The sequence below is a fragment of the Artemia sp. Qi Xiang Cuo genome, chromosome 3, assembly GCF_049724085.1.
Source record: "Artemia sp. Qi Xiang Cuo chromosome 3, ASM4972408v1, whole genome shotgun sequence".
Classification (NCBI taxonomy): Eukaryota; Metazoa; Arthropoda; class Branchiopoda; order Anostraca; family Artemiidae; genus Artemia; species Artemia sp. Qi Xiang Cuo.
In genome coordinates this window covers 51,805,372-51,829,055 of record NC_142796.1, presented here as the reverse complement: position 1 = coordinate 51,829,055, position 23,684 = coordinate 51,805,372, and the positions used below count along the sequence as shown (strand labels likewise).

Below are 23,684 nucleotides of genomic sequence, written 5' to 3'. Positions count from 1 at the left end.
ACATTCGGAGAAGTGAGATTTTAAGGAAATTGAACTTTTGAAAAAAGAAAACAAATTCTTGGTTCATTCCTGGAATTTTCAGTAAATTTTCATTTATTAATGCTATAAAAAAAAATATTGGAATATACTTTGTTTTAAGTAAAGCGCGGTTGACGCTCCGGCCGTTAGCAGGCTTAGGAGGCTTTAGTTCTACTTCTGTTTTGTGGTAATTTTTGCACGTTTTAAGTTTATCTTAACTATCTATTTTGATTTATGAGCGTTTTGGGTGTTCTTTACTCGTTGATAGTAATTTCTAATCTTTTTAAGTTTGAACTATTATATGACCGGATTCGCTCGCATTTGGTTTTGATATAGCTCTTTACTTTTCTTTGAAAATTTCTTTTATGGACAAAATTGAATAAAACTAAGCTCTGTTTCTTTTTTATATACGTAATTTAAATTGGCATAGTCTTCTATGTATAATAAGAATATTTGTATCTTTTTTTGTCAGTTTTTCTGCTTAAGCTTTAAGATATGGACTTTGAATTTTGGATAAAATTAGAATATTGAGTCAAAATTCTTCATTAACCTAGTTTTTTTTTAATTAAATTTTATATTCAAATTTACTATAAAATGCATATAGGAGACGCGCAGTTTTAGCCGCTCCTTCTCCCCGACACAAAATTTAAAGTCCCCCTGCCCCTCCCCATTTTTTCCTAAACTACCAGAAGTTTCTACTGACATGTTCCCGAGATATCACATATATGGTTTATTGATAACCTGGACCTATACGTCTTCTTTGGATTCCTTTCTACCCGCTCCTATTTGCCTCTTGATTCTATCTTTTGATTTAGCTTTGCCCTTTCCTCCAATTCATAATTCAGTTTCCATTTAACCCCACCCCCTAACATTTCTTGAAAGTATGCACTAAGCCATTTCTGAGATATTGCAGATACACCATTATGACAACCCGGCAACACCTTGTGTTTTTTTTTTATATCTCGTCACTTAGCCAAGCATAAATTTTAAGTCCCATAGGAGCTTATGGTGCCAAAACCTTGCTTTCATTTGAAAATCTGTACCTGTTTTTGGTATACATTAATACAAAAGTGGCGTATAGTCAAATATCGAGCCTGGATAGTGCAAGCGGTATAGCATTCGTATCATAGTTGCCAGGCGGTGCGCATTTGCACCATTTGGGCGCTTTTTTGAGTTAATTGCGCATTGAATTTTTCAAATTGGCGCATTGCCCCGATTCGGTGCATGTCATAAAATTCGGCGCAAAGTGGGCGCATTTTACCTTCACAATAACAATGACAAAACTCAAATTTAAAGTCGAGTGCTTACTGACAACTTCTACTGACAGATTCAGGAATCAGTCTATAAATACAATTGCAATTTTCAGAACCCCGTAGGGATTCTCATATCGCATTCCAGACTCCATGACAACCTAAATTTCCAATTATCAAAGCGTGCATTATCCTTAGCGTGAAAAACCAAATGGGAAATTGGTCAAATTTCAAAAAAAAAATACAGAAAAGAGTGGGAAAAGCTGACCTTTGTTCGACATAGCTCAAGCTTCTGTAAGCTTACCCATCAGAAATCCTTTTGTCGAGAGAGTGTTTTCTATTATGAATCTTGTCAAATAGTTCGTGGTAACGAACTGTAAGTAAGGAGCGACCCGGCTCAATAGTAACCGAAACTCTAAAAACAGAATTTTGATTCCGACATCAAAAGAATCAGGTTTTTATGCTGATTTCAAATATATAAGTTTCATCAAAAGAGGGAAACACCCCCTAAAAGTCATATAACTTTAATGAAAATCACACCATCAGATTCAGCGTATCAGAGAACCCTGCTATAGAAGTTTCAAGCTCCTATCTGCAAAAATGAAATGTGGAATTTCATGAAATATGGCAAAGGGGCTGCCCCCTCCTCAACCCCTCGCTCTTTACGCTAAAGTTTGACTCTGTCTCACAACTTTGTTTTTTAAAACAATAAAAAAAAATTGCGTAAAGAGCGAGGGGTTAAGGAGGGGCAGCCCCTTTCATATATAGAATAATTTCTGTTCGTTTTAAGTTTTACTATCGCTCCTCACTTTCAGTTAAAAAACTTGTTTTTTTATTTAATCAAGAACAAAATTCGAAACAGGATGCAGATGAAAATGATTAACTCTATTGTGACCATCCGACTTTGGCTAAATCGCCAGGGAAAGTGCTGCAGGGACTTTGATCCTACACCCATTATGCTGAATAGATTTACCATTAACACATATGACATCAAAAACCATCCAGTGACAATTAAAATGAACATGAAACTCTTGAGTAAATTTTGGGCGATATAGAAGGATGGTTTGCTGTTTAACTTTGAAAATGATCTTGAATACTAGTCGAAGATCAGTACAATATATGATTAAAAATGTACAAAACTAATTCGAAGTTAATTACAAGGAAAACACAAATAAAATAACAATTGGAACTGTTGAAGGACCTTGCCAAGTACAATTCTGTCTCATATGTATGTCTTTGGCTTCTGTTTCATGACAAAATCTCAGAAGATTATCTTTAGCCTGTAATTTTATTGATAGTTGCATTAATAATGGCCGATCTAATTTCTTATCTTTGACTTGGTCGTTCTAATTTATATTTTGAAAGCTACGAAACATTTTGTTCTCATAACAAAGTTTGAGAATTTATACCGTTTTGAAGCTTAGAATTGCAATGTCAGAAAAAAATTGTATAAAGAAGTAAACTTTGATGTCACTTACCTAAATTATATTTTGGAGAGATATGACCTTAAGGGATCATGATTCTCTTTAGTTCTACATTAGAAAATCCTATCTATTAGTTATCTTTATCAAATGCGCCTTTGAAATTTCACGTTTTTGTATAACTAATTTATATTGCAAGATCTCAGTATACTGAGTACCGTTTTCTTTTTTTAGTGCTTTAATCACAATCTATTGTTGATAGGGAATAATTCAGCATATTAGCCAGAAAGTAACGTAAAATACCACCTTAGATGTTGGCAAGTATTTTATTTTTGTTAGATCTTCTTTAATTCCATTTTTTATTTAATTCTCTGACATGCCAAAAAACTAAGGAAAATATCTTTCTTGTCAAGCCAGAGACTGAGAGCAGAAAATTTCGACCACAAAAGCGCATGTAATCAGTCGAAAATGCTTCACTGTTCCAGGTTTCGCATATGGAGCCAAAATCTGTCAATGTAGACTGAATCCTACCAATTTTGAGTTCTAGTATTCTGAAAGCAAAATTCACGCTATCTGGTAGCATTGTCTCTGAATTTCTGGTTGTTTTTTTTTTTTTTTTTTTTTTTTTTTTTTTTTTTTTGCACTCATCCCTGCAAGATCTAATTTCCCCTGAATTTTAAACTCCACCTAAAAAATAATATATAGCGAAAATGCGCCGAAGGCGCTTTTTCGCTTCCCTTGGTGCACTATCTAAAGTCAGGCACCTGGCATCACTGATTCGTATGGATCTTGGCGTCAAGGCTTCAAGCCTGACATTAGTATTTTTTTTCACTTTTTAGAATAAATTCCTTTTGTGTAGAAGTAACAAATTTGGAAAAATATTCGTTACTAGACAATTTTATGCATGTAGATGGATAAAGCTCAATTAAATCGGAGGTGGAATTCTTTTTCCTTCGTGAATGAGTATTTAAAAAGTCGAAGTTTCGGTAAGTCTTCCCTGATTTTTTTTTAATGGCTAGGCCATTGATTCAGAACTTTCAGGGATAGTTTTTCTGGGACGGGGATCAAGGTGACTTCAAATTTTCTGCTGAGGGACGATTTTTTCGATCTTCACAACAGAGCATACATCCTGTTCTTTTTCCTTTTTTGTACTTGTTGTCTGTCAAGTTCTTTGATGTAATAAATATGTATGATATTACTGAAGATACCATTGGATGAACGAATAAACAATTAAATAGAAAAACAGACAGAAAGACTCTTGATTATATATCTGTGGATCTAAAAGAGAAAGCATCCTATACAATTTTTCTATTCAAATGATATGTGGTATTATCTAACGGTGAAGTAATGTAGCTTACCGAGACTAAAGGACACCCTAGACGGTCAATCATTTTGATCAAAATCTTCCGTCAATTAATTGACTAAAGCATGATTGACCATCTAGTAACCGATTGAGTCATTCAAACTTTCTATCAAACACCGTCAACGCTTGATTCAAGCGTCAAACAGGTTCCTAGATGGTCAATCATGCTTTAATCAATTGATTGACGCATGCTTTTGATCAAAATGATTGACTGTTTAGGGTATCCTTAAGAAAAGAAATGTACATCCTTATGCACAAGTCATGCATATGAAACTGAACGGTATTCTTTCAGTCCTGCAGCTTGAAAAGTATAACTTTATTCCAGGTCCCCTCTCCCCTAATGACAGGATGGGATCATGATTTGGGATTATGGATCAACTGTTGACGAAAGGCTTCAAGCCTGACATTAGTATTTTTTTTTCTCTTTTTAGAATAAATTCCTTTTGTGTAGAAGTAACAAATTTGGAAAAATATTCGTTACTAGACAATTTTATGCATGTAGATGGATAGAGCTCAATTAAATCGGAGGTGGAATTCTTATTCCTTTGTGAATGAGTATTTAAAAAGTTGAAGTTTTGGTAGCCTAAGTCTTCCCTGTTTTTTTTAATGGCTAGGACATCGATTCAGAACTTTCAGGGATAGTTTTTCTAGGACGGGGATCAAGGTGACTTCACCTTCATTTTCTGCTGGGGGACGATTTTTTCGATCTTCACAACAGAGCATACATCCTGTTCTTTTTCCTTTTTTGTACTTGTTGTCTGTCAAGTTCTTTGATGTAATAAATGTGTATGATATTACTGAAGATACCATTGGATGAACGAATAAACAATTAAATAGAAAAACAGACAGACAGACTCTTGATTATATATCTGTGGATCTAAAAAAGAAAGTATCCTATACAATTTTTCTATTCAAATGATATGTGGTATTATCTAATGGTGAAGTAATGTAGCTTACCGAGACTAAAGGACACCCTAGACGGTCAATCATTTTGGTCAAAAGCATCCGTCAATCAATTGATTAAAACATGATTGACCGTCTAGTAACCGATTGAGTCGTTCAAACTTTCTATCAAACACCGTCAACGCTTGATTCAAGCGTCAAACAGGTTCCTAGATGGTCAATCATGCTTTAATAAATTGATTGACGTATGCTTTTGATCAAAATGATTAACCGTCAAGGGTATCCTTAAGAAAAGAAATGTACATCCTTATGCACAAGTCATGCATATGAAACTGAACGGTATTCTTTCAGTCCTGCAGCTTGAAAAGTATAACTTTATTCCAGGTCCCCTCTCCCCTAATGACAGGATGGGATCATGATTTGGGATTATGGATCAACTGTTGACAAAAAATAAATCCATAAGATTACACAAATTAAAAATTTACTAAGCTTATTTTTGTATAGCCTGGAAGCATATCAAGGTATTTTGAGGGGAATGGTAGTGGAATATGATGCCGTTAGACTCGAAGCAGCTCTTGAATTTCAATAAATATAATTTTTCTGAACGCAATTAACTGAGAATTTTGTTAGTGTAGCATTTTCTTCACATTCTAAATAAACTGATTTTAAACTAAATTTTAAGCAGACTAAGTGTTCAAGACTAGGAATAAGTGAAGGTGAAGAGGATCTAACCAAGATCTGAATTTTGGAAGTTATAGAAATGACAGTGGTGAAGTTTGGTTCTGAAAGGTGGGGACTCCAAAACATGAAGGAGGAATAGTTAAGATGTTTTCAGAGAAAGCACTGGTAGCAGCAGTATTACTCATTAACAGTTGGTTTATAATACCAAATAATATATATTTGAAGAAAAAGTCAATAAACTTTTGTATATAGCCTCGGTCTATATCCAGGCAATGGGGCAAAGAGATCTAGGGTGAATTTACACAAGAAATAATCCTAGAAATCTGATTTAATAGATTTTCTGAATTTAACTAAGCAAAAATTTTGCTATTGTAGTGTTTAGTTATGAATTTGATCGCTTAGAGCTATATTTAAAATGATTGGGTTGGGTTACACATTTTGTAAGTCATGTCATCAAGTATAGTAAAAAAAATAGTCACTTAAGAATTTTGGAAATATCGCGCATGGACCTTGAAAATTTTTTATCTTGGTGGTAATAAGGTATTTAAAAACCTACCCCATTTAATTTCCTCTGGCAGTTTTTGGAATTGATACAAAAGAAAATGTAACTTGCATTTGCCTATAATGATGGAAAGCCCCTTCACGAAAATGTAGTTTATCATTATTTATATCTTCATCCATATTTTATATCATAGTAATTTAGGATACAATAACAACATAATCTATATGATATAATATTAATGTAGTATAGTAATAATAATGCAATATTATTGCGATCAGTTGTTGATTTTTAATCTAAGAATTAAGATTTTAGAAATTACCCTTAATTTCGTTTAAACTTGCATACTTCTATTATGACATAGGATATTACCATACAAAAGAAAGTGAACAAACGAGCTCTGAGCATTGTTAGTGAAAAAATATCTGGGATTTTTTTTTCGGGCTGACTTTACTATCCTGAAAACACAGAATCTAGAAATCCTAGCGAAAAGGTTTTCGCTTACTTGTGTAAGAAACACAAGTTTTTCTTAACCCCAGTATTCATTGATAGATTCAGGCACCAGATTTTAAATTTAGCCATGAAGACTGAACTTTACTTTTTGGTGAAGCTGGAATGATTTTAGCAACTTTCTGCTCTTTAGATCAAAGAAATCCATGTTTTCCTCCAAAAATCCTTAGAAAATTAATAAAAGTTCATGCATATACATGGCATTTCTTAAAAATCCATGCCATGGCTTAAGAAACTCATTTTATTATGGGTGTATCCTTATCCGTGGCGGTGGCAACTTTTCAAGTCAGATGTGTTTTTTTTTTATTCACCGATTTTCTTAAGAAAATAGCGAAAATCCAGTCTTGCGAAACCCCTAAGAATTCCCCTGAATTTAAGATGTGTTCCGAAATTTGGCACTCCAAAACTTGCATTCAAAGCAAAATTTCAAAAATTCGGATCGCGTGCAGTTTAATTTGTGATTCCGAGGTAACTAAAAAAGGCAACCCTATAGATTTTGTTCCTCTTTATGGTAAAATTCTACTTTTGACTATTTTAGAAAGGGGTTAGGTTAGGAAAATATAAAATGTCAGGGATGGATCTACAGGCTAAAGTGTGTCCTGGGAAGGTATTTTGAAGTAGCCTACTTACCTCTACTCCTTCTCCTCTAGAGGGTCCTGAAATGGTGAATTTTTGACAGTTCATAATAGGCTATTACAAATACTACTCAATGCCTTTTTATGCTCTTTCCAAATATATCAATAATTTCTGTTGGAAACGAATTTTACCCCCACCCCTACAGGCTATAGGCCTATACTGATTCAGGGCATAGGGTATATTTGCACATTAGGGGGCAGGGGTAAAGTTTATTTCTGATGCAAATTAGAGGTAAGTTTAAAATTTACCCTACATGTCAAGTCTATAGGCCTACCTATTGAAATTTTGACAAAACAACATTTTACCTTAATTTTCAGTTAGGCTATCAGTTTTTTTTTGGTAAAGTTCTACAAAATCATATTATTGAGTTAGGTATAAAGTGAATACACCATTTGATGCCTTTTTTATGCTTATTACAAATTTAATAATCATTTTTATTGGAAATGAATTTCACCCCCCCCCCCCTATATAGGCTATACCCAACCTAACCCTGAATTGGCCAATATAGGGGGGGCTGAAATTCATTTCTGATAGAAATGCTTATTATATTTGTAATCAGCATAAGAAAAGGCATTGAGTGGTGTATTCACTTTTGTCCTAGCTTGATAATATGATTTTGTAGAACTTTACCTTTTTTTCTCTGGCTTTAGTTCAGAAAATGCAATTTCTGGGTAAAGTTCTACAAAATCATATTATTGAGTTAGGAATAAAGTGAATACACCATTTGATGCCTTTTTTATGCTGATTACAAATATAATAATCATTTCTATTGGAAATGAATTTCAGCCCCCCCCTATATATGCCACTTCAGGGTTAGGTTAGGTTTATATAAAGGGGGGGGGGGGGCTGAAATTCATTTCCAATATAAATGATTATTATATTTGTAATCAGCATAAAAAAGGCATTGAATGGTGTATTCACTTTATTCCTAACTCAATAGCTATATGATTTCATAGAACTTTACCAATTTCTGTTATTTGAGAGCCACATCAATGGTTTTTTTTTCAGAATTTAGGAAATGTATTTGCATATCTTTAAAACCTTATAAATTAAGATTAAGCAAATTTGTGGAGCTGAAAACAATTTTGTTGTAGGCCTACTTCATTGAAGCAGAAGATCTATTTTGCTTTGCTTTTATAACACACATATTTTTAAAGGTCAGCAAAGGTCACTGCCTTCTAGAGGGAGAAGAATTGGAAATAAGTAATCAAAAATACCTTCCCAGGATATACTTTAGTCTGTAGACACTTGTGAATCAGCTACAAACAGGAATTTTTGTCACTAGACAGTTATTTTAGAAACATGTTTTGAAATTTTGGTTATTATGGGATGTTTTACCTTGTGGACTCTGTTAAGGGTTCAAAATGTAATTTCCCCTGAAAGCAATTATTGAATTATGAAATAGCATAAAAAAAGGCATCAAGTGATGTGTTCACATTCATCCTAGCTAAATTATGGTGACAACTGCATATTTACCAGTGTTTTTAAGCAGCTAAAGGTAAATTCCTGCTTTGGAAGCAAAAGATCAAATAATTATTGTAGCATTTTATATTCTAGACAAGGAACAATAAGTTCAAGGGAAAAGTTAAGAAAGAACCTTAGAAAATTCCAATATGTGACATTTTCTTAGAATGCCACATTTGGTTATTTGCCAAATGTGGGAGAATGTATGCTAGGCTATAAATACAGAAAGTATTTTCATCCTTTTGGTAAGGTTCTAGTTTAGAGGTTTCTTGGTGTCTTGGAACTTAGTTGAGTTATGTAGCCTAAATAAGTCTTTCAGGAATGAATCAAGGACCTAAAATAGTTATTGCTAAGCTATGTCTATGTTAATTCAGTAGAAATTGCTAAGCTATGTTATTTCAGTAGAATTATCAGCCATATTAAGGGTTTTTTCCTAGATCTCAGGATTAATTTTGCAGATTATTAAAACCTTATAAATTGGGATTTGGCAAAGGCTTGAGACTTAAACACATTTATTTTGCCTCATTTGAGACATTTCTTTCTTTCCTAATTATCATTTCTTTTTTTGTTGCTCTTATGCTATTATTTATTTTTATTTTTATTTTGTTGTTTAAGGGTGCTGGTTTTCAAGTATAAATCATTTTGTAGGCACCTTTTTTAAATATTTTTATTTTTTGTTGTATTATGTATTATAGTGTTAATTTTATCATGTAGTGAAATTAGTATGAAAATTAAAAGAACTTGAGCAGAACATCTATCTTGTAAGATTTCTCTTTTGTAACACAACAATTATTAAAGGTCATAAAAGGTCAGTACCCTCTGGAGAGAGGAGTAGAGGCAGATATTTCAAAATATCTTCCAAAAACATTATTAATGCTTGGGATACAATCTAGAAAATTTCATTCACCTTACTCAACTGCTCTCCAAGATATAAAAAAAAACTAAATTAGAATGCTACCAGGCACTTTGCTAGGCCATAATTGAGAAGTTTATACTATAATTAAGAAGTTACAAATTCTGACAGGGATAGATACCCATAGGTGAGATAGTGGTAAATTTATTTGCTGCAATTATAACTGATTATTGAGATAGCTAATAATTAGGCACATCTTAAAAATCAGAATTTCATCTTGAATCCAAATATAATGTTCATTTCTGTCACAAATTTACTTTACTCCCACAGGCCCCCTCTAATGGTCAAATATATAACCTGAATCCTATGTATTCACTAAATTTTCTATACATCACTCTTTTCTCCAAATTAATTAAAAAAACTTTTTCCACAAAATAAGTTTTTCAAAGAAAAGTAAAGAACTCCATTAAACAAAAAATTGAGCAAAAATAAAATCAAATAATCTACCAAGCATGAAACTACCATAAATCAGCATTGATAAATAAATGAAACCCAAAACGAGCAGAAATTAACATAAGGTGGGCTCAAAACCCCTTTGCCTTCCCAAGGCCAGAACATAATTTGCACTTTACTGAAAAAATAGAAGTGAATGTGCATTGTCAGTTTAATATACATTTACTGATATTTAGTAATCAAAATCTTAATATTATTTGATTTATTAAAGTTATAAAAGTAAAAACATTTATATTTTTTCAGTGAAGTGCAAATTTTGTTCTGGCCATAGAAAGGCATAGGGGTTTTTACTCCAAATTGTGTTATTTTCTTCTCGTTTTGAGTCTGACTCGGTTATTTATATTAATTTTTGTTCATTTGGGGTTTAATTTATTTATCCATGATAGTTTGTGGCAGTTTCACACTTGGTAGATTATTTGATTTTATTTTTTGCTCATTTTTTGTTTAATGGAGTTCTTTGCTTTTCTTTGAATAACTTATTTTGTGGAAATTTTTTTTTTTATTAATTTCTGTTTGTTTTATATTAGCATACTCTATTCAGGGAAAAACAAAATACTACTTTAAATCTTTTCGTTTGTTTAAGTCTTTACAGTTTTGCTTGTTATTTGTATGCAGGAGGAAAGTTTTCAGCAATTTTTAACAACATACATCTTCTTAAAAATCTTAACATAAAGATTACTGTTTAATATATTTTAATACCTCCTTTAGTTGACCTGACATAGGAAACTTGATACCATTTGCAAAAATATCTGATTACTTTCTTTGATAGCTTGGATACACTTACGCTATTTTGATATGGTTAAATTTTAAGACCAGAAGCAGCCCCGAAAGTTTGAACATAATACCCTCAGTTGTTCTTGGGATACTGCTGAGATGCCTTATTGGGAATTAGCATTGACACAGTGCATTTTGATTTAATCTTTTGGCAACATTTAGTTTTTAAACATAATGTCAAATGGGAGGGTGGGCATGGGAGGGGGATTAGTTTCCCTCCAATCACTCTTGACTATTAAAAAGGGCATCAGCCCTTTTTATTTTCAATTGAATGAGCCCTTTTTGAAGTTCATATGACAACTCCTTTGATACAAAGTGCCTTGGTTTAAACAACAACAACAACAAAATAATACTTTATACCCAAATTGATCTTTACTATAAAAATGTCAAGCCTTCCAATTACTTTCGACTAATAAAAACGGCACTAAGCCTTTCGATTTCCAATCAAATGAGCCTTTTTTTAGTTTCTACAACACCACTTCCTATAAACACCTTATATGGCCCCAGGGCATAAATAACAACTCTTACCCTAAGGGCTGTGAGGGTGGTTGTCATCTTCTAAGACCTAATTTCCAGAACTTTAAACTACGTTACACAAAATGGCTCTCTCAAAATTTTGATTGGATGTGTGTGGGAAAATGGTGGGCGTGAGAGGGGCATTAGTCTTTCTCCAATCACTTTCAACTATTAAAAAAGGCACTAGTCCATTCAATTTCCAATCAAATGAGCCCTTTTGAAGTTTCTACAGTAAAAACCTTATATGCCCCCAGGGGATAAATTACAACCCTTGCCCTGAGGGCTGGGTGGAGGGGGGTTCTCATTCTCACAGACCTAATTTCTAGAACTTTCTACTACGTCTAACAAAATGGCTATCTGAAAATTTTGATTGAATGTGTTTGGGGGAATGGTGGGCATGAGAGATGGGTTAGTTACTGTCCAATCACTTTCAACTATTAAAAAGGGCACTATCCCTCTCAATTTCCAGTTAAATGAGCCCCTTTTGAAGTTTTTACAACAACTCTATCATTAAAAACCTTATATGCCTCCTAGGCATAACTTACAACCTTTGCCCTGGGGACTCTGGGGGGTTTGTCATCCTTAAATACATAACTTCCAGAACTTTCAACTACGTTGAACAAAATGGCTATCTCTAAGCTTTGATTGAATGTGTTTTGGAAATGGAGGGCATGAGAGGGGGGTTAACTACTCTCCACTCACTTTTGACTATTAAAAAGGGCAATTTCAATTTCCAATAAAATGAGCCCCTTTTGAAATTTCTACAACAGCTTTCTACATAAAGCTTATATGCCCCCAGGGCCCATATTACAACCATTGCTCTAAAAGTTCTGATTGGGTTTTTTTCTACTAAGACCTAATTTCTAGAAATTTCAACTACGTTAAACAAAAAGGATATTTTAAGCTATTGAGTGGTGTTTCTGAAAAAAGTGGGCGTGAGAGGGGGGTTAGGTGCCCTTTTCAATAAAAACCTTATAAGCCCCAAGGGTATAACTTATAACCCTTGCCCTGAAGACTATGGGAAGAGTGTCCTGCTCAAAGGTATAATTTCCTGAACTTTAAACTTTATGGAAAAAAATGGCTATCAAGAAATTTTGATCAGATATGTTTGGGGAACTGGTGGGCGTGGAAGCAGTGTTTGTTGCCTTCCAATCACTTTCAACTATTAAAAAGGGCACTAGCCATTTCAATTTCCAATCAAACAAGTCATTTTTGAAGTTTCTACAATGACGTGTTCAGTAAAAGCCTTATATGCCCCCAGAGCATAACTTACAACCCTTGCCCTGAGGACTGTGGAGGAGTGTCCTCCTTAAAAATACAATTTCTTTCTGGAAATCCAAAACACTGAATAAAATCACTATCTAAAACTTTTGATTGGATGTTTTTGGGGAAAAGGTGGGCAAGAGAGGCGGACTAGTTGCCCTCAAATCACTTTTGACTATTAAAAAGGGCACTAGACCTTTGAACTTCCAATTGAATGAGCCCTTTTTCAAGTTTCTGTGACAAAGATTTCCATAAAAACTTATATGCCCCCAGGGCATAACTTATAACCCTTGCCCTGAAGACTGTAGGGGGAGTGTCCTGCTCAAAGGTATAATTTCCTGAACTTTAGCTGCGTGGAACAAAATGGCTATCTCCAAATTTTGATTGGATGTGTTTGGGGAAATGGTGGGTGTGGAAGGGGTGTTAGTTGCCTTCCAATTACTTTTGACTATTAAAAAGGGCACAAGCCATTTCAATTTCTAATCAAATGAGCCCTTTTTGAACTTTCTACAACAACATGTTCTATATAAACCTTATATGCCTCGAGGGCACAACTTACAACCCTTGTCCTGAGGGCTGTGGGGGGTTGTTATCCTCAAAGACATAATTTCCAGAACTTAAAACTACGCTCAACAAAATGGCTATCTCAAAATTTTGATTGGATGTCTTTGGGGGAATGATGGGCGTGGGGGGGGGCTATTTGCCCTTCAATCATTTTTGACTATTAAAAAGGGTACTAACCCTTTGATCTCCAATTGAATTTTTTTTTTTTTTTGAGAGAAAAAGGTTTTATTAAAAAAATTATAACACATTAACAACAAAACCCAAAGTTTATTAAACTTGTATGGGTACACATCACCCTTTACAAAACCCTACATACACAATTACTACCAGCCAGCCTTAGACCCCCCCCCCAAAAAAAAAAGGACAAAAAATAATAATAAGAAAATAAATAAATAAAAATGAACGAAATAAATTAATTTCTAATAATTTCACGACCTAATTGGATACCTAAGACACAAAACTAAAAATAATTCATTCTATTCTACCTCCTCGTCGCCCTCCCAAAAAAAAAAAGTGTCACAATCACTTGAGAGAAAATTCGCCCAGCAAGGATTAAAACTCATATGTAGACAAACACTGTCCTTTTAATTTACTACGAAATTCATTTAGCTCATCAATTGTTGAAATTGCCTGCGTTAATGGTTCCCATACCCGAGGGCCAACATGTCTTATGGAAAAAACGGATCGCTTTGTAATAACCTGAGGTCGCCGAACTAGCGTTGATGTTCTAGTCGAATAATTATGAAAATTAACACCACTTGTAAACATTTCCCTAAAACACTCAGGTAATAACGCGTGTGTATATTTAAACATAAAAAGAGCATTATAAAAACGGAATAATCCAGCCATCGGGAATATATTTACTTGATTATATCTATGTCTAACAGACATATTATGATTATCTCCAGTTAAAACACGTAGGGCATTATTTTGTAAACTTCTAAGGGGACGAAGGTGAATTAAAAACATGCTTGACCACACAAGACAACCATATAGAAGGTATGGGTGAACAAAAGAAAAATAAAGCAATCTCATAATGTCTTTCGGAAAAAAGTGCTTCAGTTTCCTCTTCATCCCAATATTTCTGGCGACTTTGCCGCTAACACATGAAATGTGCTCTTTGAAGTTAAGGCACTCATCAACAATCACCCCTAGATACTTTGTCGAAACTTCCCGAGGCAGAATATTTTCACCTAACTTTTTTTTTTCAATCCAACGGTAGTAATTGCTACTTCTCCCATACATTAGAAAATGGAATTTTGCATTGTTTAGCTGAAGTCTGTTAACCCTCATCCATTTTTCAATGTTTAACATGCCAGTCTGAAGATTCTGTATAAGCATTTCCCCTGTTTTTGCAGCAACAGTTAGATGCGCGTCATCAGAAAAATGAGGCAAAATAGATTTTGATGCTCCAGTATCACGACATTTTAAATCAAAAGACAGTCCATTGATAGCATTTCGCAGGTCATCAATATATATAAGAAACAGTAGTGGCCCCAAAACAGACCCTTGAGGGACACCAAATTCAACACTTTAAACTTGCAATTTAATTTCACCAGCACTGACAAACTGCTTTCTATCCTGGAGAAAAGATTCCAATAGACGATAAAACATACCTCGAAAACCACAATTCCTCAGCTTCACCAGAAGAATTCCATGGTCCACTGCATCAAAGGCTTTCAAAATGTCCAAAAAAAAACAGATGCAACTTTCCACCCTTGGTCCAGAGCATCGTTCACAAAAGTCGTGAGAAAAAGAAGAGCTTGATCTATCGACATTGCTTTACGGAATCCAAACTGAGTTTTACTAAAATACTTTTTATTCTGTAGAAAATCAACCATCCTGCCACTAATCAATTTTTCAAAAATCTCAATAAAACTGGCAGCAATGAAATAGACCTATAATCATTCGGCAAATTGTTTTTCCCGCCCTTAAAAAGCGGAACCACTGTAGCAATTTTCATAAAATCGGGAAAAACACCAACTTTTAGGCACATATTAAATAGAACACAAACCTGGTCGCATATTTCTGAGAAAACATACTTAAGTACACCCAATGAAAGGAAGTCAGCACCCGAAGCATTATTTCTCATTTTCCACAATGTGTTACGTAATTCACTAGTAGTTACTGGTTTCAGATATGCAGATACATCACTTTCCTCGGGTAAAAACTGGTGGTATGTTCCATCCTCAGAAAATTTTCTCGTGGAGTTTGCTATCCGTTTACCAACAATAGAAAAATGGTAACACATATTATCTACAATCGAAGCATCAGTGTTGAAATTTTCAGGTAAAATTGAACTTTTGGAAGAGATGAGAACAGACTAAACTACTTTCCACGTTCGCCTGGGATTACCTGCACTTTTTTTAAACTCATTTCGACAATACTTAATTCTCGCTGCTCGTAATAGTTTATTAAGTTCACAATTATATTTCTGGTATCTCACTTTCGCCTCAGGAGACACTACAGAATATTTATATAGCAGTCTTCGATTTGATATGGCCTTCATCAGTCCTCTAGTAACCCAGGGTTTTCTAGGGGTAACATAAAACGCCGGCTTTTTAATAACTGTACAAATTTCTTTTAGTAATTTAGTTATTTCTGAATACCACAATGAAAAATTTTCATTCACTTGCAGATCACTACTTTCTAAAAAGTCAAATTGAGTGTTCTTTAATTTTCTTCTGAATATGTTAAGAGCCTCACCATCCATTTTCAATGCAGAAATTTGTGGTGGTATATTCATAGCTGTAGGGACACCAAACTCTCTAATAACAACAAGAACACCAAAATGATCAGAAACATCATTCAAAATAACATCAGCAAAATCATACTTCACATTAAAAAATATATTATCCAAAAGTGGTTCTGAGCGCAAAGTCACTCGACTACATATATTAACTGTCGGTCTTAAACCGTAACCCAACATAACATTTAAAAAATCACGAACTCTCGGGTTTACATTTACTGAAAATAGATCAAGATTAAAGTCTCCACAAACAAAGCATTGGCGATTTAAACCTGACAACTTATCCATTTGCCGCTCCAGCAAATCATTAAATTCCTGCACATTTACAGATGGAGGTCGATAAACAACCACCACAAAGAACAATTTTCCTGACTTACAAAGTTCAACCACCATTTATTCAAAAACCATCTCTTTATTAACACGTAGATCATTCCGTATTTTCACTGTAATATTCTTCCTGTAATATAAAGCCAATCCACCATGTAATCGTGATTCCCTATTCTGCATCACACAGTCATAACTATCAATTTCAAGTAGACTCATTGTATGATTACGAAGCCAAGTTTCATTCAATGCAAGCACATCCAACTCAGAAAACTTACATAGTTCGGTTAAAAAATTAAATGAACTAGAAAGACCTTGACAATTCAAATGGAAAATGCTCAAACTTTGCTGACCCATAGTAGATTTATTTCCAATATCAACTGGAAATTTATATTTAACCACTGGAAAATCCTCCATCGTTCCTTCATCATAATCTGGATTTAAGACCCCATTCCCCACAACATCCCAACTCAACAAATTTCTCTCAAGTTTTTTTCAATCTATTATTGTCATAATCCAACTCATTTTTTCAAGACACAAGCTTAGGAGGCAAAGGAAAAATTAACTCTACTTACACCAACTACAAGTGATCTCCAGTATCCAGGAGGGCCGCAATCAATAACAAAAGAAAAAAAACTGAAAAAAAGAGAAAATAAAATTTATCATAAATAAAATACAAAATAAAAAGATACAACATAACATAAATAGCGACGAAAACCACCCTGCCATTTCATCATAAACGATAAGTACAACAACATGGAACCCTCCATACAAGACAGTAGAACACGTTCCACCGTCTCGTACAAAAGAAACTTCCCGCCGCTGCACCCACTGCCCACATAACATAACAAAAAAAAAACTCATGGAAAATAAAAAGGGAAAAATCTCACTCAAATTAAAAAATACAGGATATTGCAATCGATGAAAAATATAAATGGTTTTCTTCATCAGGCACAAACTTGTGCTAGTGCCGCTAACCACGAATACAAAATTCATCTTATAATAGCAAAAAATGACTCTAAACATCAAAACAAAACAAAATGAAATGCTAGAATCAACAATCAAGTAGCTCTGGTATTGGCTCATTATACATATATTTCACTTTTCCAACACCATCTCTCTCAATCTGAATGAAGGGAGGAACAGTATTAGATACCCAAGCTGGAATACTCTTTCTTCTCAATTTAGATTTAGTCTCGTAAAGTCTTTTCCGTGCTTCACGAACACACAATGGAGCATCATCGCTGACGTAAACATTATTCATAGCTGTATTTGAACCGAAAGTCTTATTCTTAAGTTTTTTTCCCATTACGTAAGATCATAATCTTCATCTAGCGTGAATTGACATTATCTTTGACAAACTATTGCTCTTTATTATTCGCCACAGTTGTAAATTCTGGAACCTTTTGTTAATTCCAAACCATTGGCATGTATCTTTAGAAATAAACTTTTAGCACTAGCTACATAATTACAAACCTTATTCCACACAATAATATTATTTTCTGTAGATAAATATTCCACTGACATCAATCTTGCCGACAACGAAGACGTCATTTCATGGTAATATTTTGCTTCAGTGGATACAATATGCATTTGCGTTTTTAGTGAAATTACTTATTCATGTACTGCATCGCAATTTTTACCAACTTGAGCAACATTGGATTGTAAGATAGCTTGAGCATTTTCCACAGAAATTGCTCGATTTTCTAGATTAGCCAATCTCGTGTCAATTAATTTTAATGTACTTTGAGACTCCGTTACAATTTCAAGAATTTTCGAGAAATCGTCCGCTAATGCCTGGATCGAAGCACGATTTATTGACTTTTGCGTTGAAGATGAATGCCCAGATTCGTCATGCGAAACCGATCCAAATTGGTCCTCTGATTTACGTTTACGCTTATTCCTCGTCATCACAAACAAGTAAATAAAAAATTAGAATATTCTTACCGGAAAAACTACTTCTTATTTATCCACGTAAGTACCGTCGTGCAGTTCGCTAAGCCGTTAATGCACGGCTAACACATAAATTGCCAAACAGAAACTCTTCAAATCTTCGCATTGGAAACCTCAGCTAATAAATTGACTTCTGTTTATGCGTAATCATTAATTAGCAGACTCCTTACATAAAAAGAACTTGTTCGCATTCACAGAACAAAACTCCGCCCACTTTGCTATTGCAATTCATTTTATCTCACATCAACCTAGGTTAAAAGCACTAGCCAAACGATGCTACTCGGCTGATAGCTGATTCATAACTGAATGAGCCTGTTTTCAAGTTTCTACAACAACACCTTCTATAAAAACCTTATATGCCCCCAGGCCATAACTTAAAACCCTCGCCCTGAGGGTTGTGAGGGAGTGTCCTCCTCAAAAACATATTTTCTATCTGGAAAACAACTATGCTGAACAAAATGGCTATCTCAAAATTTTAATTGGATGTGTTTGGGGGAATGATGGGCATGGGGGGGGCTAGTTACCCTCCAATCACTTTCGACTATTAACAAGGGTACCAACCCTTTGAAGTTTCAATTGAATGAGCCTGTTCTGAATTTTCTACGACAACGCCTTTTATAAAAAACCTTATATGCCCCCAGGGCATAACTTAAAACTCTTGCCCTAAGGGTTATAGGGAGTGTCAAAAATATATTTTCTGTCTGGAAATCAACTATGCTGAACAAAATGGCTATCTCAAAATTTTGATTGGATGTGTTTGGGGGAATGGTGGGCGTGGGGGGGGGGGCTAGTTGCCCTACAATCACTTTTGACTATTAAAAAGGGTACTAGCCCTTTGAATTTTCAGTCAAATGAGCCTGTTTCGAAGTTTCTACGACCACACCTTCTATAAAAACCTTTATGCCCCCAGGGCATAACTTAAAACCCTTGCCCTGAGGGTTGTGGGGGAGTGTCCTCCTAAAAAACATATTTTCTATCTGGAAATCAACTATGCTGAATAAAATGGCTATCTCAAAATTTTGATTGGATGTGTTTGGGGGAATGATGGGCGTGGGGGGGGGGGCTAGTTGCCCTTCAGTCACTTTTCACTATTAAAAAGGGCAATAGCAACTCCAATTTCCAATCGAATGAACCTTTTTCAAAGTTTCTACGACAACTCCTTTCATACGAAGTGCCCGGGTGGAGAAAAAAAAACACACATTGTGCCCACATTGTTCTTTACTTAGGCAGCACTAGCATGCTGTCTATGATTGACTTGATTGTTTGTCAAAAAAGTTGAAAATTCATTGCATACACACAATTCAGGGTATATGTTTGACCATTAGGGGGTGGGGGTAAGTAAATTTGAAAAAAATGAGTGTTACATTTGGATTCAGGATGAAATTTTAATTATAAAGGTATGCCTATTTTTGAGCTTTCTCAATCATCAGTAAATCAAAAAAATTACTGATTGGCCCAGATATCAATCTATATCTAATTGTATGTTTCTCCAGTGTTTTGCATCTTATGTTATTTGTTATTTCTTTGCTAACTAATTTTCTCACATTCCTGACCGGGCAAGAAACTTTCCACCAAGATATTTCACCACAATTGTTGAATAGAAATATTACTTGAAATGTCTTGAAAATGTGGATAACAAAGGAAGGAAACATGATGATCTGATTAATGAAAACATGCCACATATTATATAGTAAGAGTTTCATTGTTGGAGTATATTTTTTTAGGTTATATATATCCTTGAGCTATATGTGGGACCATCAGGGGGTGGGTTGGAATGCATTGTCAGAAAGTAACCATTAGTCTATATTTAGAAAGAGGATAAAATAAGAAATTCAATGCTGTCAATTTCGTTTTATTTGCATGTTTCTCTTAGATGTAGTCCACTGCAGCAAATCTACCAATACAGCTAATAAATATATTGATAAAATATTAGATTAGGGGCTTTTGTTGATTTGAAAAGTAGCTGAGTTAGATGAATTAAACTCTCAGAAGCAGATCCAGAATTGGAATGATCCCCCAGGGAGGTATTTTATTTTGAAGCACAATCTCTACCCCCCTCCAAAGAGCAATTGCATTTGATGACCTTTTAAAATTTTTATTGTTAATAAAGTGAAACCTTAAGAAATAGATCTACTACTCAAACAATTATTTTGAGCCTCATACCTTTGCTCAGTCCTGATTTGCAAGGACTTATGGATTTGTAAATCTTCTTCTTAAATTAGGAAAAGACCTTGATATGGTTTACATCCTGCTGAATTAAAAGGAATTGTGTTTTCAAAAAATATAGCCAATTAAAAGAGACTGAAAACCCAAAATTAAAATAAAATATTTTTTTCTCAAAATTTAGATAGGTAGCCTATGGACCATTTATGTATGCAATGTTTGAAGCTGTAAAAATAAGGAAAGGGCAGAGATAGTGGGTTTGTAATACCTTCCCAGGGTATTAGTTTCATCCACCTAACTCAACTAATTTCTAGAACCCTCAACTAGTCTAGTTAAACTAGTTAAACCACCATAAAAACTTTAGTAGTTCTATACCACTCAGAAAGTTGGTTTTAAACAACTAAATTTAATCTAAATTTCTGTAATTTATGTGTCATAAGTTTTAATATTTCAGCCATCTACAATACCAACTATTCTAAATGCACTTGTTATTAATTGGAGGTCCTAATCATAAATGCACATTTTAGCTTGAGTCTAATCTTGGGAAATACTGTTCAATCTTGGAGACAGTATCTTAAAGATGAAACAAAGCCCCTCAATCATAGACGATTTCAATATGTAAGACAATATAATGAACTGCTGGGTCTAGTTTGACCTTGGGACTGATTAAGCATACTATTTCCACTTGTTACCCTAAAGTCATCAGTCTTCTTTATAAGGGACTTGTGCATCCTAAGCTTGAAGTTGGAATGTCTCTTGCCTCTCCATATTTTAAAAAAGACGAAAGTTCTTGAAGATGTGCAGAGACATGCCACCAAAGTGACATCTGGCATGCAGGAGCTTTCCTACCCAGATAAGACTATCAAAGCTGAATTTCCCTACACTTGTTTACAGGGGAAATAGAAGGGATGCCATTTTACCCTACAAGTTATTAAGGGCTAATAATCTCCCAGCATTATTCCCCACTGTTGGTACCAATTCAAGAACTAGAGGTCATCACCTGAAACTTGTCAAGCAATCTACAACATCTAGAGTCTGTACTCAATTCTTCTCAACATGTATTGTCAACAATTGGACCAAATTATCTAATGAAACAGTTACTGCTGAATCCATTGATGTTTTTAAACAAAGGCTAGATGCTGAGTGGTCCTCCAGAGAGTGTAAACTCAATTGGGATGCTACTGAAGATGTAACAGCACCTGGCCACCAGTGAACCTTGCATACAACTAGTCAGCATTCCAGAGCTCTACAAGGAGAAATCCTTTGATTGCTCCTAGCTGCAATTTAAGGTAATTTTAAGGTAAGTATTGTAAAGGAATAATATTGTATTTAAATGGCCAGGCTACAAGGGCAGTCCAACTTTAGCTTAAGCTTGAGCGTCTAAAAAAAACTTTAAAAAGATTTTAGTCCCCAATCCCAAATGTCTACCTTGTATCTGAGGTTTAAAACCTGCCATATATTTCAATCAAGATATTTGATAATGTATTGTCCATCTACTGGGGTTTTGCCATAAGAGAAAATTTAATTGTGTTATTGCTTGTACTGTGCACAAAAATTAACCCTTCAGCAATTGTATGGTACAAGAAGAAAGAACTAAGGATTAATCACAAAGAATTAATCACATAAGCATCTGCAGAACCTTACATACTTTGTTTTTGTGACAAAATCTAGAGTAGTTGCTGGATTACTTGACAAGCATTGTTAAGTTAAACAGTGGTTTCATTTATTAGAAGTATTAAAGGAAAAGTTAGATGTATTTATGATTAAAATAAATACTATTTAGATTTCGGCAGCGAGAAAAAGCAATGAAGCTTGAAAGGGTATGTGAAATTAATCCATGTTAATTCATTCGTAATAAACTAGTCAAACACTAAAAATTTATTTAACAAAGAAAAAAATATAACAATTTACCTTGAACCCAGTGACAACCTAGAGTTGTCATTTCTTCTGTATTTCCATTGAAAAGAGCAACAAATTTACCTTGCTCTAGATATTGAAAAGTACATCTCCCCTCATAAATTTTGTGAATTAACACCACTAGTATTATTCTCACATCCTTCTCTCAACAAATGTCTAGAAAATGCACTGAAAGATGTTTTTTGTAAAACATAGGGTCCTCAGATTTTGTTGAGAAAATAATGGAAATTTCAAAGCTATAATTCTTGTTATAAAAGCATCAAGAAAGGGCAGTGCCAGGAAGAGATAGTGTTACCTAAAAAGAGGATGACACCAACCTCCAACAGGTAAGTGCAAACAGCACTCATTCAGCATGTTAGCAAGCATTTTTCAATCCATTCTGTTTCTTCTGTTTATTATCCATTCTGTTTCTGCCTTCTGTTATTGTGAGACTATGCTGCTGGATTTCTCAATAAGAAGCTGGGAAGAGAGATATCACACTTGTCTCATCCTATTGGTCCTCAACTATGTCTTAGGCTAGGAAAAATAATATCTTGTTTCCAATACTAGTTTCAGTGAATTTTAGAAGTGTTCACTACTACCTTAGTGTTTTAATTTGTGTTGTTAGTATTTAGTTTAATTATAGTGTTGATAATTTCGTTTATATTTGTATTTAGTAGTGAGGGCAAATGGCCCTCACCTGTTGGGTCTTGCTTGGCCAAATCTGAGTGAATACGTCCCCTCTCAGAGAGGGCCTAGTATATCCTTTCTCTTTCCAGGAAAAAGCTGTATAACATTATAATCACCAACTAATATGCAGGACTTAAGACCATTTCATAAGTTTCATTTTTCTAGCTTAAATACTCAAGCTGTAAACCTAGCACAAAGCCAACCATCACATAGAAAATATCCCTGCTCATAGGTGTTTTGTTGCTAATCAGGTCTCTCTTTAAAAAAAAAAAAAAAAAACTATGGACAGGGAAAAATTTTAGTATATATGGAGTTTTTTTTTCAGAAATTTAAATTGCAGTATAAAATTTTAGATCGTTAGTAAAAAAATGCAGAAAATGGTTTTTTAAATGCTTTTCAATTACACTGTTAAGTTGTGTTTCATAGGCAAAAAAAAAATTCAAACTAAAACAAAGAGCAATCTTAAAATCTAAATAACACAGAAATAAAGTAATTTAATAAGTCAAAATTAAACAATCATAAGTTACTATGAATGAATAGGTGGTCATGTAACTGAACTTCATACAACTGAATCCTTGTGCGACTGGACCCCTGTGCAACTTGATGCCATTTATCTGGACCCTCATTCAACTGAATCCCTGTGCAGCTCAACCCCATTTAACTGAGCCCTTGTTCACTGAA

The 23,684-nt window shown here is 34.3% G+C and overlaps 2 protein-coding genes across 5 annotated transcripts in view; one reads left to right on the top strand and one right to left on the bottom strand.

Moving 5' to 3' along the window:
- The window catches only part of Ufsp1 (UFM1 specific peptidase 1), a 36,387-nt gene extending 33,359 nt beyond the window's left edge, over window positions 1-3,028 (bottom strand). The window contains exon 1 of the mRNA XM_089086122.1: window positions 2,996-3,028. The gene's annotated coding sequence lies outside the window, so the exon portion shown is untranslated. The remainder of the gene's footprint in view (window positions 1-2,995) is intronic.
- A 4,019-nt stretch (window positions 3,029-7,047) lies between these two features.
- The window catches only part of LOC148954259 (uncharacterized), a 128,889-nt gene continuing 112,252 nt past the window's right edge, over window positions 7,048-23,684 (top strand). For 3 of the 4 annotated variants that reach the window (XM_089086117.1, XM_089086116.1, XM_089086114.1), the window contains exon 1: window positions 7,108-7,156. The gene's annotated coding sequence lies outside the window, so the exon portion shown is untranslated. Of the gene's footprint in view, window positions 7,157-23,684 lie in introns of all 4 variants that reach the window. The other variant, XM_089086115.1, reaches the window with a different exon arrangement.